At 39.4% G+C, this 17,646-nt stretch overlaps 1 long non-coding RNA gene across 1 annotated transcript; it reads left to right on the top strand.

Annotated features, from left to right (window-relative positions):
- The first annotated feature begins 305 nt into the window (after window positions 1-305).
- LOC117277421 (uncharacterized) lies at window positions 306-1,767 on the top strand. The gene is made up of 2 exons (XR_011411237.1): window positions 306-681; window positions 1,631-1,767. It is a non-coding gene; the product is annotated as an uncharacterized lncRNA (long non-coding RNA).
- The last annotated feature ends 15,879 nt before the right edge of the window (window positions 1,768-17,646 follow it).

Below are 17,646 nucleotides of genomic sequence, written 5' to 3' on the forward strand. Positions count from 1 at the left end.
AATTTTATTGGAATTGGCAGTAACAACATTTTTACTGTTTTGTTCAGAGCCGGACCTATATGTTATGTTGAGGGGTTATCGAACCACATAAATTTCGATAGAAATCTTGTATATATGTGTGTATACCTGGAAAATAGTTAATTTAAATCACTTGGCACCCTCAACGCCAGAAGGCTTTAAGGGACACTGATTGAACAAAATATTGTGCCGGTGTCACATTAAAATCCTGGGTCCACCCCCACAATCTTTTAAAATCTTTGGTTATTTTTCAGCTTATAAATTCAAGATTTTAACATCCAAACTCCACACACTACTTGGTTGGTGAGTAAGGAATTAAAACTAGCCAGAAAATAAACATGCCTATGAAAGGAAACAAAGTGGGGGTGTTGGGTACGATGGTTCTAGGAATACTACTAGTTTTAGTAGAATTAACAAATGGGTTGAGCTTGTGTAACATGAACGAAGATGGACTCACGGCGTGTAAGCCATCAGTAATACAGCCAAATCCAGTGGCGCCATCTGCTTCTTGCTGTGAAGCCTTATCTGGTGCAGATTTGCAGTGTTTGTGTTCTTATAGGAATTCACTCTTATTGCCTTCTCTTGGAATTGATCCTGAACTTGCTTTGGCTCTTCCTCCTAAATGCAATCTCACTTCTCCTGCTAACTGTTAAAAATATAAAGGTCTTTAATTTCTTCCCTATACCTAGCTTCTTAATTAAAGCTTTCTTCTCTATACTTAGTTTTTGATTTTGAGTGATAACCCCTTTGTGTTTGATTTCGAGTGATAAACCCGTTTGAAGAGGAACATTATATAAGTGTTTTTCATCCTAATAAATGAGTACTACATTTTATGCGTTATTTAAGTTAGATCACATAGAAATGAAATTCAAGTTTGCTAACATACATGAGATAACTGGAGTGAATTTATGGTACGGTTTTGTGGGTTTTTATAAATTTATTTTTAGTTTTATGGCTCTATTTTTTTTTTTACGCATGAGATTTATTTTTACAAGTAAAAAATTTAAAAATAGACATTTTCTTAATTTCTAAATGACCATAAAAGTACATTTTTTCGTGAAAATTTAGGGCACCAATAAATGAGTGAATTATAAGTCAGTGGGTGTACTATTATTTTACGGCACCGATAAATGAGTGAATTTAGTATAAAAGTATAGGTCTATTTTAATTTAAGGATTTATTTATATACATCAATAGTATAAAGATTATGCTATTGGTGTATTTTAACTTGTTGTAATTTGTATGTAACTTGTTTATTTTCAAGGTTATTTACTAATTTCACTTTTTGTGTAATTACCTATAGTTATTTTTAGGTGATTTGATAGTAAAAGAAAATTTTAAATTATTAACGTTTGGAAGTCAAACCCTATTTTTCAAATTGAGTACTTAACTACATAAGACACACCCACTGCCCCTTAATTACTTGCATCCCTCGATCGAAGGGAGCAGAATTGCTACTACTATATAAAGAAGACGTTTAAACAGTTTTCGACTTGCTGCTGTTGTTTTCAAATTTTAAAGTTGTTTTTTTATTTTAAACTTACATTTAGTATATGTCAAGATTTATGAACATGCATACAGTTGCTAATTGGTTGTTACGTTTTATTTTCAGCTGTCTGCAAAATGGCCGATTTAGAAGAGAGGAGACAGAGATGATACCAACTCTCCCAATGTACTTTACGTTTAATTTTCTATGTACTTTTTTCAACTTAAATAGCCAATAATGTAAGCACCAGTGAATTTGTGATACGCAGATGTGCTGCATATGGGTCTCTTTTTCATTTGTCTATCCGTTTGCTCCTTTCCGTTTGCTCCAAATTAAGGGTGTGTTTGGTACGAAAGAAAATATTTTTCGTAAAAAATATTTTAAAATATTTTTTAATTTTCTCATGTTTGATTGACTTAAATATTTTGAAAAATATTTTACTCATGAACCCATTGGAGAAAAATATTTTCCCTATCAAGAGAAGGAAAATATTTTCCAAAACTCCTTCTCAACATTCTCCCCCTATTCCCCATCCCCAACAATCTACCCCCACACCCCACCCCCACCCCACCTATTATTAATAATATTTTCTTTTCATGTTATAGATAGATTATTTTTTTCATTTCAACAAATGAGTATTTTTTTCATGATATAAAAAGTATTTTTTTAATTTTAACAAAAAGAAATACTTTCTTTTTATGTAGAAAAAATATTTTCTTTCATTTCAACCAAAAAAAAATTCTTTTCATAATGTAAAAAAAACTATTTTTTTTTATTTCAACAAAATGAGTATTTTTTTTCATGATGTAGAAAAAATATTTTTTTTATTTTTAATAAAATGAGTATTTTATTTTCATATTGTAGAAAGAGTACTTTCTTTTTCAACCAAAAAAGAGTATTTTCTTTTTAGTTACGGAGCACAAATTTTAACGTTATTTTTGCGTAAAAAAGTAAAGCAGCACATTAGTTCCTTTGAGTTTGTATGAATTTTTAGAAGAATAGTTAAATACTTGAACAAATTAGAGTCATGAAAATGTTGGTTATTTAGGGGGGAGCAAGGAAACATAGGGACTTGGAGGGGGGGTGAGGAAAGTAGCATAAAATATTTTCTACTCTCTAACCAAACACAAAAAATATTTTTCGGAAAAAGTTTTTCACTCACCAACCAAATAAGGAAAAATAAGTGATAAAACCACTCATTTTTCATGAAAATATTTTCTAGAAAAATATTTTGTAGGAAAACATTTTCCACGGAAAATATTTTGTAGGAAAACATTTTTCACGGAAAATATTTTCTTCCTACCAAACACACCCTAAATAACGAAAACTTTGAACCCGCTCTTAAGTTTTACTTTTTAAGCTGCACTGGGATACCTTAAAAGCTTTAGCAAATTAAGAAAGTAATGCTCCCTTTCCTACTTATTCTACATAATCCGGAATATGAGGGTGAAATTACCCTAATATTCGGCGTATATATGGACATAAAATTTTAAACTAAAATTTACATATTTAAAATTTAAATAAAAATAGTATAAGTTACAATAATTAATAATTTAAAATATTCAAAAAATATATGAATAGATCATTGTCAAAAGAAAACGCTTTTACTAAACATGCTAGTATATGATGCTAGGTATTTGCCCTGATTTAATTTTAATATTTTGTTTTCCTATCTTTTGAAGAAATGACGACATATTTAGCATAATTGGTTCTTTTCTTTTTCTAAAAGAAAATTATAAATTTCTCATATTTAGCTAGTCGTTTTCTTGGATGAAAAGGTATTAGACTTCTATAAAATGAGTATCATTCCTTCTCATTTAGCAGCATCCACAATGTAGCCATAAGGGATTTAGGGTTCTTGTTTAGAGGGAGAATTTTTTAGACAAGTATTATCCGGTCACTTATGTGTGCCTCTTTGCGATGTTGTTCTCTTAATAATTTGTACTTGTTTATCCCCAAAATGGGTAACAATTGAATTTGTATGCGGTTTAAAAGATATGTGATTTAATTCAATATGAATGATCTAAGAACAACAAGTAATTAAGTTAAAGATAAAATAAAAGATCAAACCAATTGTAATGTGATGATTAAGCTTGATCTTAGGTTGAACAGTGAAATTCGACCTCGATCGGACCCTCGATATGAGCTCGGATGCATATAAGGAAGAGAATAAATGAAGAACACTTTGAACAATAGCTAGAAGACAAAAATAAATATTTATTGCTTTGATTTGCGTGTCAATAATGTATCAGAATAAACAAAACTTTTCCTTTTATATAGTAGGAATTTCAATCATAGTACAAGTCTAAATAAGGTAAAAATCTTCTTTTTTTTGGTAAATGTCGATTCACAATTGATATCGGACGGGATTCGCGCTGTAGTATCCGGTTGAGGGCGAATATTACAGCTCCTCACTTGTCATGCATAACTGTTCCCGCATTTCCCGTAGTCTAGAAACTTCACTTGGTCTGGATCTGTTATTTTACCGTGCCCCATCTCACGTACCACGTTCACTCCTCTCGGGTTCTGATACGAGAGGTCCTTCGGCTTTGCTTATAGTCGCGCTGGACCGTGCATCCCTCTTGTTTCCTTATTGGGGAATCGAGGGAAACTTTTGTCCCTAATTTTATCCGTACACAGATAGTCCCCTCGCTTTTCGGACAGCAAATTTATCGAAGCGATGGGAAGTGATTAATTAACCCCGGTTCCTTCTTCTGTACGCTACAACCGAGTTGACGGGTCAGTGAAATGTCCTATCAGTCACGTCGTTCTGACTTCAGACACGTGTTAGCCGCCAGTTGACCGTCCCCGAATGTGAAACGTCATGCATTGATTACCCCTTCTCTATAAAACCTTCGGTCCCTTTTTTTACTTTTTTACTTTCCGATTCCAGAGTTCCTTAATTTACCTCCGAGCTTTTCACTTATCTTTAACCCCTTCGAATCTTCATACATTGCTCTATAGATCTTCATATTTTCATCTCCCTATCTTCAAATATTCATATTCCATCTTTAAATCTTCGAATCTGACCTTCATACATTCATCATTATCTTCAAATCTTCGAATCTGACCTCATACATTCATCATTATTTTCAAATCTTCATCCTTACTTTCAAATCTTCATCCTCGCCTTCAAACCGTCATATTTCCCAGAATCCGATGGCAAAGGCTTCAAAATATATACCTCAACAAACCGTCCCTTCAACTTCTAACCCAGCCACGAGTGTTGAGGTGTCTGTGTCTGAGGTGGCCCAGGAACCCTGAAGAGCTTCATCCCCGAAGGCTGCTCCATTGAGAACGACTTCAATGCCGAAAAAGCCTCCAGTCAATAAGATCGAGACGATGGGGTATGGAAGTACACATGCTACATTATTGAGGATACACTCCCTACAGTTCGGGAGGATTGCGATTGGGAGGGAAAGAAAGTGGTCGGCCTTGGTCCCGATGAGGAAATTACCACTCATGTGGAGTGGTACCTAAGTGTTTACAGTTACCCCTTCACACTTGCCCCGATGGATCCCATAATCCTTAGCTTTTGCTAAAGGTACGAGATCTGCCTTGAGCAGATTCACCCGTCCTTTCGGAGGATCATAATCCCCTTCGCCACTTTGTCAACAACACCGAAGCACCTCGATTCACCATCGACCATATGCTTCATCTTTATAGTCCCCGATTTTTCCGAGAAGCGCTAATCAAGATCGTTTGTCGGGAAAGTAAAGCTCCGTTCTCAAGCATCGATGAAGATCGGGATCGAGGATGGCAAGGAAGATTTGTTCGGGTAAAAACTGAAGATCTTATTCCCACCGAATTCTTGTCGTTCCCTAAAAAGTGGAACTCAGCCCGTAAGTTTCTTTCCCTTTCGAGTGCTTGGAATTTTCTTTTGTTCTTTTTTTTCCTTTTCTTATTGCCTGCGTCTACCATCGTGCTGTAGTTTCCCGAGTTCCCAGCAATCCCTTGCTTCAAAGAGTGGGTCGAGGGGATCTGCAAACAACTGTCATAATTTGAGCGCAAATGGCGCAAACTCTCAAAGGGAAAGTGGGAGGCTTGTTCCCATGATGAGTACTCTTCCTGAACAAGTCTACTTTCATACTCAACCGTTATTTCCACTAAGTTATTTTTCTTTTGTAGGTTTTCCCAAGACCACTATGCTTCGGCCATTGGACGAGGATGAGGCTCCGTCCTCACTTGATAAATCCTCTGCTTCAGGATAGACTGGAGCTGCTGCACAGGAGAAGAAAAAGAGAAAAAAAGAGGAAATCTTCTGGCTCTCCGAACGCCGAAGCCAAGAAGAAAAGGGTAAATGTCCAGGTCCAAAAAAGCAAAAAGAAGAGTACCCGAGCTAGAGTACCGGACTCTAACTCCTTCTACCGGCTCATGCCCTGAAGATGATGATCTCTTCATCGCCCATGGGGCGACCATTGATGATGGAGGAAGTGGACGAGAGACCAGTCCCTCTTTAGCCCGAGAGCCAAAGGGAAAATCTGAGGGTCTCCCGAGAACTATCCCTGCTTCGAGGGAACTTGCCGGTTTCATTGACATCGTGGAATCACCGTCCCAAGAAGAGTCTTTATTCGATGAGGCTCATGCCGTCAAGGAGAAGCCAAATGAGATGGAATGGGCCGCAGACGAGGCTCTCAACGTGCTCTTTGACGGCATAGACATGGGTGCATTAGAGGATTATTTTGGGTTTGGTCACCCGGAGATCCCGAAAAAGGACCTGTCATCGGGGGCAGTCGAGCCGAGCTCGAGCCCAAAGCTGTTGAGACAGCTCCCTACACTGAGCGTGGATCCCTACCGTAAAAGAACGGTCGTGTTTACTATCCAGGCGGACACCCGGGTGCTGTCTGCTTTAGTGTGCATGGCCAACTATCTTCATTTCCTGGTGACCGAAGGGGACCAGGCGAAGATGAACGAAGTGGGCTCATCGAGCCTCTTCAACGAGGCACAACAGGCACTGAACCAGATAAGTTTCCCATTCCTTGTGCCTTCGTGTATCTTATTTAACTTCATCATGTCATCATGATCTTATCATTTTGTTTTTCAGGCTTCGGTGCTCCACCATGAAAGCTTCCTTCGGTCTCAAAAGGAAGTCAGCCAGCCCGAGTTCGAGGTCAAAGAGCAAGTCTGACAGAAGGACATTTATAGGGTTCTCAGTGAGCAAAAATACGAGGCCCTCAAGGATCTCCCTATTCTTCGAGCCGAGCTAGAAAAAGCTCAGAATGAGTCTTTGTCTGTGAAATGGGAGCATGCCAAACTGGTCAAAAAGGTAAGGATTTTTTAGATTAAAAACGAATGGTTACGCATAGTGACTAACGACGTAATCTCATAGGTCCAAGAGAAGATAGACCGGATTGACCAGCTCTGGACCAAGATGAACGAGCTCAAAATTTTGGCCGAGATACTGAGGAGCAGGATGGACCTTCTGGCCTCAGAAAATGAGGCTACAAAAGAGGAGTTAGCGTCGGTCAAGGACCAGCTCCAGGTGGCGAAGGATAAGGCTGACAAGTGGCCTCGACTAAATGATAAGCTTCGACCACAACTGGATTCATCCATCTTGGAACGGGATGACCTCGGCCGTGAATATACTGTGCTAAAGTCCAAGTTAGATATAGCCTCGATTGATTCCTCCGAGGTCGAGGAAATTCTGGTCCAATACAAGATTGATGTGGAAATAGCCAAGGCCTGTTTAATAACAAAGGCCGAGTATATAAAGTGGTTGTCTCGAAGGCAAACCCTCGAGGAGATTCATGCCCGGGGGTTTGATCTGTCGGCCGAGATTGAAGAGGCCAAGATGCTCGAGGCCGAGGCAAAAGAGCTATACGAGCCCGAAGGTCCCAAAATTTCCGATGTTGAGTCGAGATCTAGTGAAGACTAGGCAGATATGCCTTAGCTTTTCTTTCTCTTTTTATTTTCTTTTCTATTGTATATCTCTTTTTGGAATATATATATATAAAATTTTCCCTTCGGCAACACTGTGTCTTTTATTTTTCAGCATCTGTTGGTAATTTTTTATTTGAAGATCGTCATTAATGCCTTAGCATAGAATTGGACGTAATCTAGAGTACCCATTCTCCGAAAGCCCGAATCAGGCCCGATTTGGATAATAACTCCGAGTTGTTCGTGGCTTCAAAATCTTGATAAAAAGGGAAGGCCTTTAAGATACTTGAGCGTTTAGTCATACGCGACAGTGTTTTGCTGAGGGTAATCCTTTAATAGGTTTTAATAATACGTAAGGGCCTTACTTTCCGAGTACGTGGTCACGTCAAAGAACACCTCAAAAGAGGTATGAAACGGTCGTTTGCAATAATAGAAACCCAACTAAGAGTCGGGGTCAAATCCACAGGGAGCTAAGATGGGAGTTAGGGGTATATATTTCAATGTGAGTGATTGGATTTTCTAGATTGCACTTCCATAATAAGATTTGTGTTCTATTTCTAATTTTACTCTATTGATTGCGAAATAAAGGAAGAAGACTAGAGAAAATTATTTTAAAGTTTTTTTTCCAAAGGAATAAAAAGCCTAGGGTTATGACCATTACCTAGGTGTTTGCATAATGGGATAAAGATTTTAATGCTTGTTTTGTTGATTGGGATGTATTATATCTATCAACTCTAAATTACCTACTCAATACCTCTCGGTCAGAGAGTGGTTTTGCCCAATTTAACTTTTTCAAGACCAAATGGGTATAACTTAAAACAATTGATAAGAGCTCAAGTCGAGTTATTACTATCTCTAGGTTGAACCCTTTAATTGGGTTAATCAATTTCTCAATTGACCAAATTCCTTGTTAGCTAAGTTATTCTAGACTAAGTCTCTCTTTCTCAAGTAGAGACTAAGTCAAATATGCATGAACTAATGTTTGCAACCATTAATTCTACAATTAAAGCATGAACTAAGTTAAATAATAAACACCCAATCATAAATAAGTACTAAATTAGATACCCATAAGGTTTACACACTAGGGTTGGGTCACCAAAATAGATACCCTAATTAAACCCATAATGAAAGCTTAAAATGATTAACTCTATAGAAAATACACCAAAATAAAGTAAACTTCCTAAAATGGAAAAGAAAAATGGCTACAGTAATTTCAGAGGTTCAAACTTGACCTAATTTTGTGAAACTAGTCTATTTATACAAGGCTGAAAATCTCGAACAAAAATACCACTCGGGAGGTTTTACAGCCGCACAATTCCATGTGCGGTCCGCAGATTTCTTCATCTGGCAGGAGCTGAAGTTCTGTGGCCGCACATTTCTGAACTGCGGACGCAAGGCAACTTTTCAGCGGTCCATAGATTTAGAACTGCGGCCGCAAGGCACTCTTCTGCGGTCCGCAATAGTACGATTGCGGCCGTAAAGCAATCTTCTGCGGCCACACAAATCTTGTGCGGTTCGCAATTCACTAAGGCTATGGACTTAGTCTTTTTGCACACTCTCTGATCTTCAACCCTTAGCCCAGCTTTGCGGCCGCACAATTCATGTGCGGTCCACAATTTGTACAAATGTCTGCTAATTTTTCTTTCTTATTTGCGGCCGTAGATGGAATTCTGCGGTCCACATTTCTTCTGTAGATCGCATATTGTGTGCTTTTGCGCCCTTTATTTCCTTGTACTTGGACTACTCCTTTTTTAGTCGGATTTCATCTCGGGAGCCCAACTTCCAGCATTGTAATTTTGCACAAATTTATTAGTTTTGGGAATACAATTCAATAATTTTAGACTAAAACAAAAGCTAAAAGACGCTAACAAGTAGTTAAAATCCCCACTTATCAGTACAAACTTGGACGTCTTTGAGCTATTTTAGGTTGGCCGTAGTCTTTTATGTTCGGGCCCTGCCTAATAAGCTCGGTGCTCCCGGGATTCGATTTCCCGAGCTATCCGATTTTTTTGTTGGACGAAAGTCCCCGAGTTGGGATAAGCCCGTGGACTCTAGGATTTAGGATCTGTTATTTATTCTAAGTAATTCAACGAATGCATCGATAGTGCAAAATGCGTAGTGATAAAATTAAGGGTGGCAAGTGGGCCGGTCCAGACCCGGGACCGCGGGCCAAACGGGCCAGGACCGTTTGGCCCGGTTTTAGCGGGCCTGGGCCGGTCTCGTGCCCCGGTCCTATGATATGGGCCCGTCAGGCCCGGGACCGTTTAGCCTGTCAGGGCCCGGGACCGGCCCGGTCCCTTAGCGGGCAAAACGGTCCCAACGGCTATTTTTTTTTTAAAAAAAAAAAAATAGCCGTTGGGCTGTCAAAAATAGCCATTGGCTATTTATAAAATAGCCATTTAACCCCCCCCCCCCCCCCAACTTTGTTTTAATCCCAAACTTTTTATAATTACACTTTTTTCCTATTTTGGCACATCTTGATTAGTTTCTTTTTCTTCTCAATGGTGGTATTAGCACCTTGTTGTGCTCATTCCATAGGGGGATGAAGACTAAGAAAGATATTGCCATATTTTTTAATGCTATAATAAAATTACAAGGCATATCTCTTTATAATATTTTTAATATCCTTTTGTCTTTATACTGATATATATACTATACTATATATACATCTTATATATAGTATATAAGCTGTATATATAGCTTATCGAATATAACTTTATATATATATATATATATATATATATAGACATTTAATATATATACTATACTATATATACATCTTATATATAGTATATAAGATATATATATAGCTTATCGAATATAGCTTATATATATATATATATATATATATATATATATATATATATATTATATTTACTATGATATATTCTATATTCTATACTATATTATATATACATCTTATATATAGTATATAAGATGTATATATAGCTTATCGAATATAGCTTATATATATATATATACATCTTATATCGATATACTATATATACATCTTATATACTATATATATTCGAATATCTATACATCTTAGATATTTATTTTAACATCCTTTTATCTCTAATATCTATTTATTTTTTATTTTTTTAAAACAAATATTGGGCCCACTTAGCCCGTTTAGCCCGCGGCTCGGGCTCGGAACCGTTTGGACCGGCCCACTTGCCAGCCCTAGATAAAATATAAAGGGAAAACTTCGAAATGTTGATAAAAACGAAGGCCTTTAAGATACTTAAGTGGTTTAGTCATACACGACGGTATTTTGCCGAGGGTAATCCTTTAATGGGTTTTAATCATACGTAAGGACCTTACTTTCTGAGTACGGACTTGGACGTCTACGAGCCATTTTAGGCTAGCCGTAGCCTTTCATTTTCGGGCCCTGCCTAATATGCTTGGTACCCCTGGGATTCGATAGCCCGGGCCATCCGATTTTGTTTATCGGCGGATAGTCCCTGAGTCGGGGTAGCTCGTGGGCTCTATTATTTAGGATTTGTTATTCTTTCTAAGTAATTCATTGAATGCATTGATGGTGCAAAATGCATAGTGATAAAATATAAAGGGCAAATTTCTTTCATTGCTTTGTATGTAGAGTACTTAATCAGAGGCGCATGAGCCTTATGCCATGGCAAGAGTGGGCTACATGGGTACGGTTCGTTTGACCGTTTGGCCCTTACAACGAATCATAATTACCAAGCCTTGAATTTTCATATTAAGTAATAACAGCTTCTAAGGATCCTAACTAATGGCCCCCAGTATTTGAGGCTGAACTTGTGAGGGCTCGAATAATGTTGGTCCGGTGTAGGTAATCAGCAACTTCTGGCTCTAGGCCAGCCTTCGAAACTAAAGTAACACGTTTTACTGTTGCCTCATTAAAAATCTTGCCGTAAAACCCACTTTAGGAAAAAACCGGTTCAAGGGAAAAAGAGTACAAGATGTGCTTTCAAACCTAATAGTCATATTTTCCCTCGGTCGAGTACCTGCAAAAGTTAGCCCGTAATATAACAAATTCAAATGGGAATTGTGCCCGTACCTTAGCAATAGTACCACTTTAAGTGTGCCATGTTCCAGTTGTTTGGTAGTTGTATACCGTTTCCCGACTTAGTTTATATGAACCTTTCCTGGTATGTAGCGTTACTTTCCTTAACCCCAAGTCCCCGACTTGAAAATGTCAAAGGATAGCTCTTCGGTTGTAGTACCTCTCTATTCGCTACTTTTGGGCGGCCAACCAGTCCAGGGCGGCTTCCCACACTACCCATGTATTATCAACAAGGCGACATGTTAAATATTTATGCACATATAGTTCTATTATGACATTTGAGCATTAAAAGTTGACTTTACTCATCAAGGACTCTTGCTCTATCATGTAGGTTATGGTGGACTCCAAGCTCTTCCTCATCTACTTTCCATTTTCCTGGCTCACTTAAGAATTTTAGTATTCAATCCAAAGATTTATGAAAGGTTCACTCATCTCTCTCAAGAGAATGTCGCAAGTACGGCTTCAAGTACCATAGGCTTGCCCCTCATGTAGATCGCCACTAATGTAAGCTCACTCAGCTTGAAATCAAATAGGACTTCTTTTGGGATGTAATGAAGGCTTTTGGAATAGGGTTGGATACAATATGGGTGAGTGGTTACACCTTTCCTTAAGCAATCCATTTTTCATTTCTCGGCTCACACTTTGCCAATTCTTTGAGGCACTTTCTTTTCCTTGGGGAACTAGAGAGACTTAACATCACTCTTTCTTGATCATTACATTCATTTTCTTCCTCTTTGATTTCTTTATGTTTGGGATCATTACCTTTCTTTGAAACCCTTCAACTCTTCCACTTATTCACTATTTTGTATTTTTCTTTTTGCTCTTTTCTTTTCTCTTTTTGTGTCTTGATACCTTTTTCAAGTTCCTCGTCTCTCCCCCAAACTTACGTTTTTAGCCAATTGTTTCACAAGAATGTTAAGGAAAGCTTGGGTGCCAGGCCAAACGGGTAAAGGCTTGTAACATGGTTGTCAAATGAGAAAGGCTCGAGGCTCAAGGGAGTTGACTAGGGATCACAACATTGGTGGGCAATAGAACACTCAAACGGGCCAAGGAAAGCCTACAATCACTTCTCAAGCCAAGCAAAACCTAGGATTTCACCTTGAAACACATTCTGGGCAAGTTTTAGACTTTTCGCACGGGTAATTGGACTAGCACCAAAGTATCTCACCTCTCATGCAACCAGATTGTTAAAGAGGACAGAGTCGAGGGCCCACAATGACCACATTCAAGTTTAAAAATCACTATGGTTCAATTAAACCTCTCGATGATTGCAAAAGTAAACTCAAGAGTCACAACGTCACTAACTAGAGCTAATTCTTTCAAAAACCTTATTTTTAACCATAAGTACATAATTAAGTGTGTTGGTACCAATTGAAGCACGTTTGACTCTTCGAGCATGACTCAATTAGGTCTTTTTATTCATTACTACTACTATTATTACCTAAACATCAAAAACAGACTCATTTCCTTAAGAAGGTTGGCACGCTATCCAACGTTGGGACAAGTCACCCGGTTCACACAACAACTACCTTTGGAAAGAACCGCGGCATTAAGAAAATCAAAGGCTTATTATATACAAGAACATATAAAGATGCTACTAAATCAAACAAAGAAACTACTAACTCAACTAAGAACTCACAAAGAAACAAAAATGAAGAAGCTAATAAACAAAAACTACTGAATATACATAATGAGAGAAAATGAGATAATATATACAGAATACAAAAAAGAAATAAAATAATATCAAGTTATTATAGGCCAATTTTCTCAAAATGTACCAAATAAGATCAAATAAACTCCACCCCCCCCCCCAAATAAAAATAAGCATTGTCCCCAATGCTTAACAAAATAAGAGTAAAAGAGGGAAAATAGTGAAGAAAAACTCCATATGGCTCCTTGGACATCTCTATGTCCATAGCAATGTCACTACCCTCAGTCTCATCCAATTGGATTTCACCATCCTCAACTCTGGGAATGACTAGGTTGGTGATCATCTGACTCACTGCCTCGGCAGTGTCGGCAGCAGAGTCTGGCTCCTCAGACTGGCTAGCTGGTGCCGCCGGTGCTGATGGTGCTGCAGGATCTGGGTCTAAAGGGTGTGGGTCGATCAGCATGTCAAAAGGGATAACACCGGCTGCAGCAAGCTTGGTCACCTACCTCCGGAACTTGTCCACTGACTTCTTACTGGCCTGGGATTTTCTCATCTTCTTTACTTCTTTGCCTAGTTCTTCGATCACTGACCCGTGATGTACCAAGGTAGTCATGATGGTGTTCTGGTTCTCTAGGATCTTCTTCAAAGTCTCCTCAATTATCGGGGGGAACTGAGGTGCCTAAATAGTAGAATGTGCTACAACAGCACTTGATAAGTCAGACAGCTTTGCAGTTGCTATCTGCATCTAGTTGTTGAGGCTCGCCAATGTCTAGGATACTCGCTACACAGAAAGTGGAGTAGTAGGCATAGGAACCGGCCTCAAAGCTGAAGTGGAAATTGTGGCAGGAGTTGTAGAAAGGGCTGTGGATGATGGTGGAGGCATAGTTACGGCACTAGAGGAAGGCTCGGCCAAAGTAGATGGGATATCAACTCCCTCTGCAACTACCACATCTAGCTCATCAAACTGGCTTGTGGTGGTTGACTATTGACCTTTTCTCTTCGGGTTGCTTGCATCCATAAGTGAGTACCATGAGAAAGGTTTCTTCGGCCTCATATTTGTATCAAAATCCCTTAGTTACACCCCTGCATCCATAAGATACTCTATAATGGTGTTGGGGTACGGGTAGGAAGAGTTAACATGCCGGGCGATTACTGAGATGTTGGCCAACATCACGGCACCCACATTGATAGGGTACCCAACCATAATCGAGGCAACTAAGACTGCCCGAGGAATCGGTAAGTGAGTCTCATTTTGACTTGGGTCCAGTCTGCTGCAGACAAATGATTGCCACCCTTTTTGCTTCGAAGCTCAGTGTGCTCCAGTGGATAGGAACCCCAGTGGTGATCCATGGCGGTGGTGGTCCTGGTGCAGCTAGAATCTCCGCTAACCAAGGACGAACTACATCCCCAAGTGCACACTTTTCCAGATATTCTTTTGGCTCGATATCATCAAAGCTTAAGTTTGTGTCCAGTGTGTGCTGGTCAAATCATACTTTGAGGTTTCTCACTTTTGTCACCTTTATCCCCTTTTTGATATGCGCCACATTGGCGTAGAATTCCCGGACAAGGTATTCTTTAGCATCCACCACACTTTGAGTAAACCACGTCCACCCTTTGTGCTCCCTAAACTACCTAAATATGGTCAGGTTGTATCTCTCTAGATCTTTCAATAATAACTGTTGCTCAAGTGTTAGCGACCTCGCCGGCCACCAAGTGCAAAAACTAGTGAAAGCTACTAGGTTGACGAATCGGTCCTCCCAAACCTCCTTCTTCTTTGTTTGTTCAATCCCAGCAGTTGTGGCATCTTCCCCTCAACCATCATCGGGTATGTCCTGAACTGATATATATGGTGCCTTAGGGACAGGTGTAGTGGATGGATCAGAAGCCTGACTAGAACTTTCTGAACCCTCAGAAGTATTGTGGGATGAAGATGGCTCGTCCCTCAGTTGAAATCTCCTTGATGGCCTGGAATATACTGTTGGTTGTTCCTGAACAGAGGCTGAGTTGTCCTCTGATACGTCCCTAGACGGGCGTATGAACTCGTCTCGGAGAGATCGTCAACTCTCCCTCTCCCGACTGCTATCTTTTTTCTGATTTCCTACTGTTGGGTACTAGGTAAGGCTCTCTTGCCTCGTCCCCGAGAAGGTTCACCCCTCCCTTTAGAAGTATTACCTCTGCCTCTAGATCGAACCATTATCTGTATCAAATAGACACAGTTTTTAGTTGCAAATCAATGTTCAATTAGACACAGGAGATATACAAGAAAACACCTGAAAACACAGTGAGGGTCTCAGACACAGTGTGCTTGAAAGGTAAGGATATGCGATCCATACAATTTTCTTGCGGCCGCAGATGAAATCTTGCGGACTGCACAATTTAGCATTACGGCCGCCAAAGTGAAGTGCGGTCCGCACAATTTCACTTGCGGCACAACTTAGAGACTCAAAATGTGTCAACTTTCTGATGACAGAGAATTGGCTGATATGCGGCCGCAGTATGTTTTCTGCGGTCCACACAATTTGTCATGCGACCGCACATTTGAGTCATAGATTGTAGACTCTCTTAAGACAGTGAAAGGGTTGTTGTGCGGCCGCAAAGGGAATTATGCGGTCAGCACAATTTTGTTGCAGCTGCAAACCCATTCTTAACTAAAATTGCCCTATAATCAACTTCTGCGGACCGCACAATTTCATGTGCGACCGTAGAATTCAAAATATACGAACAGTCAGTTATGATTAACCAGGTTTTGCAATGTTTTGTGTGTGCAAATTTTGACATGGCAACAACATAAAAGCGTGAGAATCCATTGACCCAGTCCCTAAAAAGTAAGTATTAGTTAACCCACTACAGATTTACCCCCACATGGTTGTACAATTGAGTTCTACTGACGAATGGCCTAAAATCACTTTAAAACTACAATTTAAACTAAAAATGAAATATTCTAACAAGGAATTTAAGCATACCAGATGTGAATGAGTGCAAGGGGTGAGTGATCACAATTGTTGGGCGTGTGGGCAGATGATTGACCAAGAGATTTTAGTATAGTGCAAGTTTTTATGCTCAGAGAGGGGAAAAGTGTAACAATAGCCCTAGCTATTTATTTATACTATTGATGTTGTTAAGGGACCGAGGAGCGAGTGCGGCCGCAAGATTATCTTGCGGTCCACACTTTGTTACTTGGGGAGCTTAAGTCGCCTTTTCGTTTGCGGTCTGCAGAGTTGTGTGTGCGACCACAGATTCCTTGTTGCAACCGTAGATTTCCTGTTGCGGTCGTAGATTGACCCTTTTTCTAACAGACCAACTTTAGAGAGTTGGTATTTCCACCTTTCACTTGTGCGGTCCGCAAGATAATTGTGCAGACGCAGAGCACTTTTGCTGCAGCAACTGTAAATGTGCGGTCCGCACAATTTAACTGTGATCCGCAAATCTGGCAATGCTTAGCCAGATTTCTGTAGACCATTCCTGTAAGGCACACTCATCCTTGTAGCACACTTCAAATCAAGTTAGAAAAAAAAAAACACCTAACTACAAAAGAAGAAAAGGAAAGAAAAAGAAACATGGGTTGCCTCCCAATAAGCACTTAATTTAACGTCGCGACACGACTCAGAATACCATCAATTGAAATGAATTACCGCCACAACGTGGCTATCTCCAACTTTTCCTAAATAGTACTTCACCCGGTGACCATTGACTCGGAATATCTCATTGTTTTTGTTCTTCAAATCCAATCCACCAAAAGGCGTCACACCTACAATTTCAAAAGGACCTCTCTATTTAGACTTTAGCTTCCCGGGAAACATTCTCAACCTTGAGTTAAACAACAACACAAGATCACCCTCCTTGAACTCTTTGTTCCAAATGTATTTGTCATGAAGATATTTCATCTTTTCTTTGTACAAGGACGAACTTGCATAAGCATAGTACCGAAACTCTTCCAATTAATTTAAATGTGCAACCCTCAAGTTAGCAGCTACATCCCAATCAAGATTCAACTTCTTTAGAGCCCACATGACCTTGTGCTCTAGTTCCACCAGAAGATGACAAGCTTTGCCGAACACCAACCGGTAAGGCGACATTCCGATAGGTGTTTTGTAAGCCGTTCGATAAGCCCATGATGCATCATCAAGCTTCTTGGACCAATCCGTCCGGTTAGCATTCCCTATTTTGGACAAAATACTCTTTATCTCCCTGTTGGAGACTTCCACTTGACCGCTAGCTTGTGGATGATAGGGAGTCATGACTTTATGAGTAACACCATACTTGCTAAGTAAAGTGTCAAAATCCTTATTGCAAAAATGAGACCCCCCATCGCTTATAATAGCCCGTGGAGTACCAAACCTTGTGAAAATATTCTTCTTCAAGAACACCACCACACTTCTCGCCTCATTGTTGGGTAGAGCAGCGGCCTCAACCCATTTAGACACATAATCAACTGCGACCAAGATGTAGGTGTTTCCACAAGAACTCACAAAAGGCCCCATGAAGTCAATACCCCACACATAAAAAATATCAATCTCCAAAATAGTAGTGAGAGGCATTTTATTTTTCTTCGAGATTCCACCGGCC

This window comes from Nicotiana tomentosiformis, chromosome 9 (assembly GCF_000390325.3).
Source record: "Nicotiana tomentosiformis chromosome 9, ASM39032v3, whole genome shotgun sequence".
NCBI classification, from domain to species: Eukaryota; Viridiplantae; Streptophyta; class Magnoliopsida; order Solanales; family Solanaceae; genus Nicotiana; species Nicotiana tomentosiformis.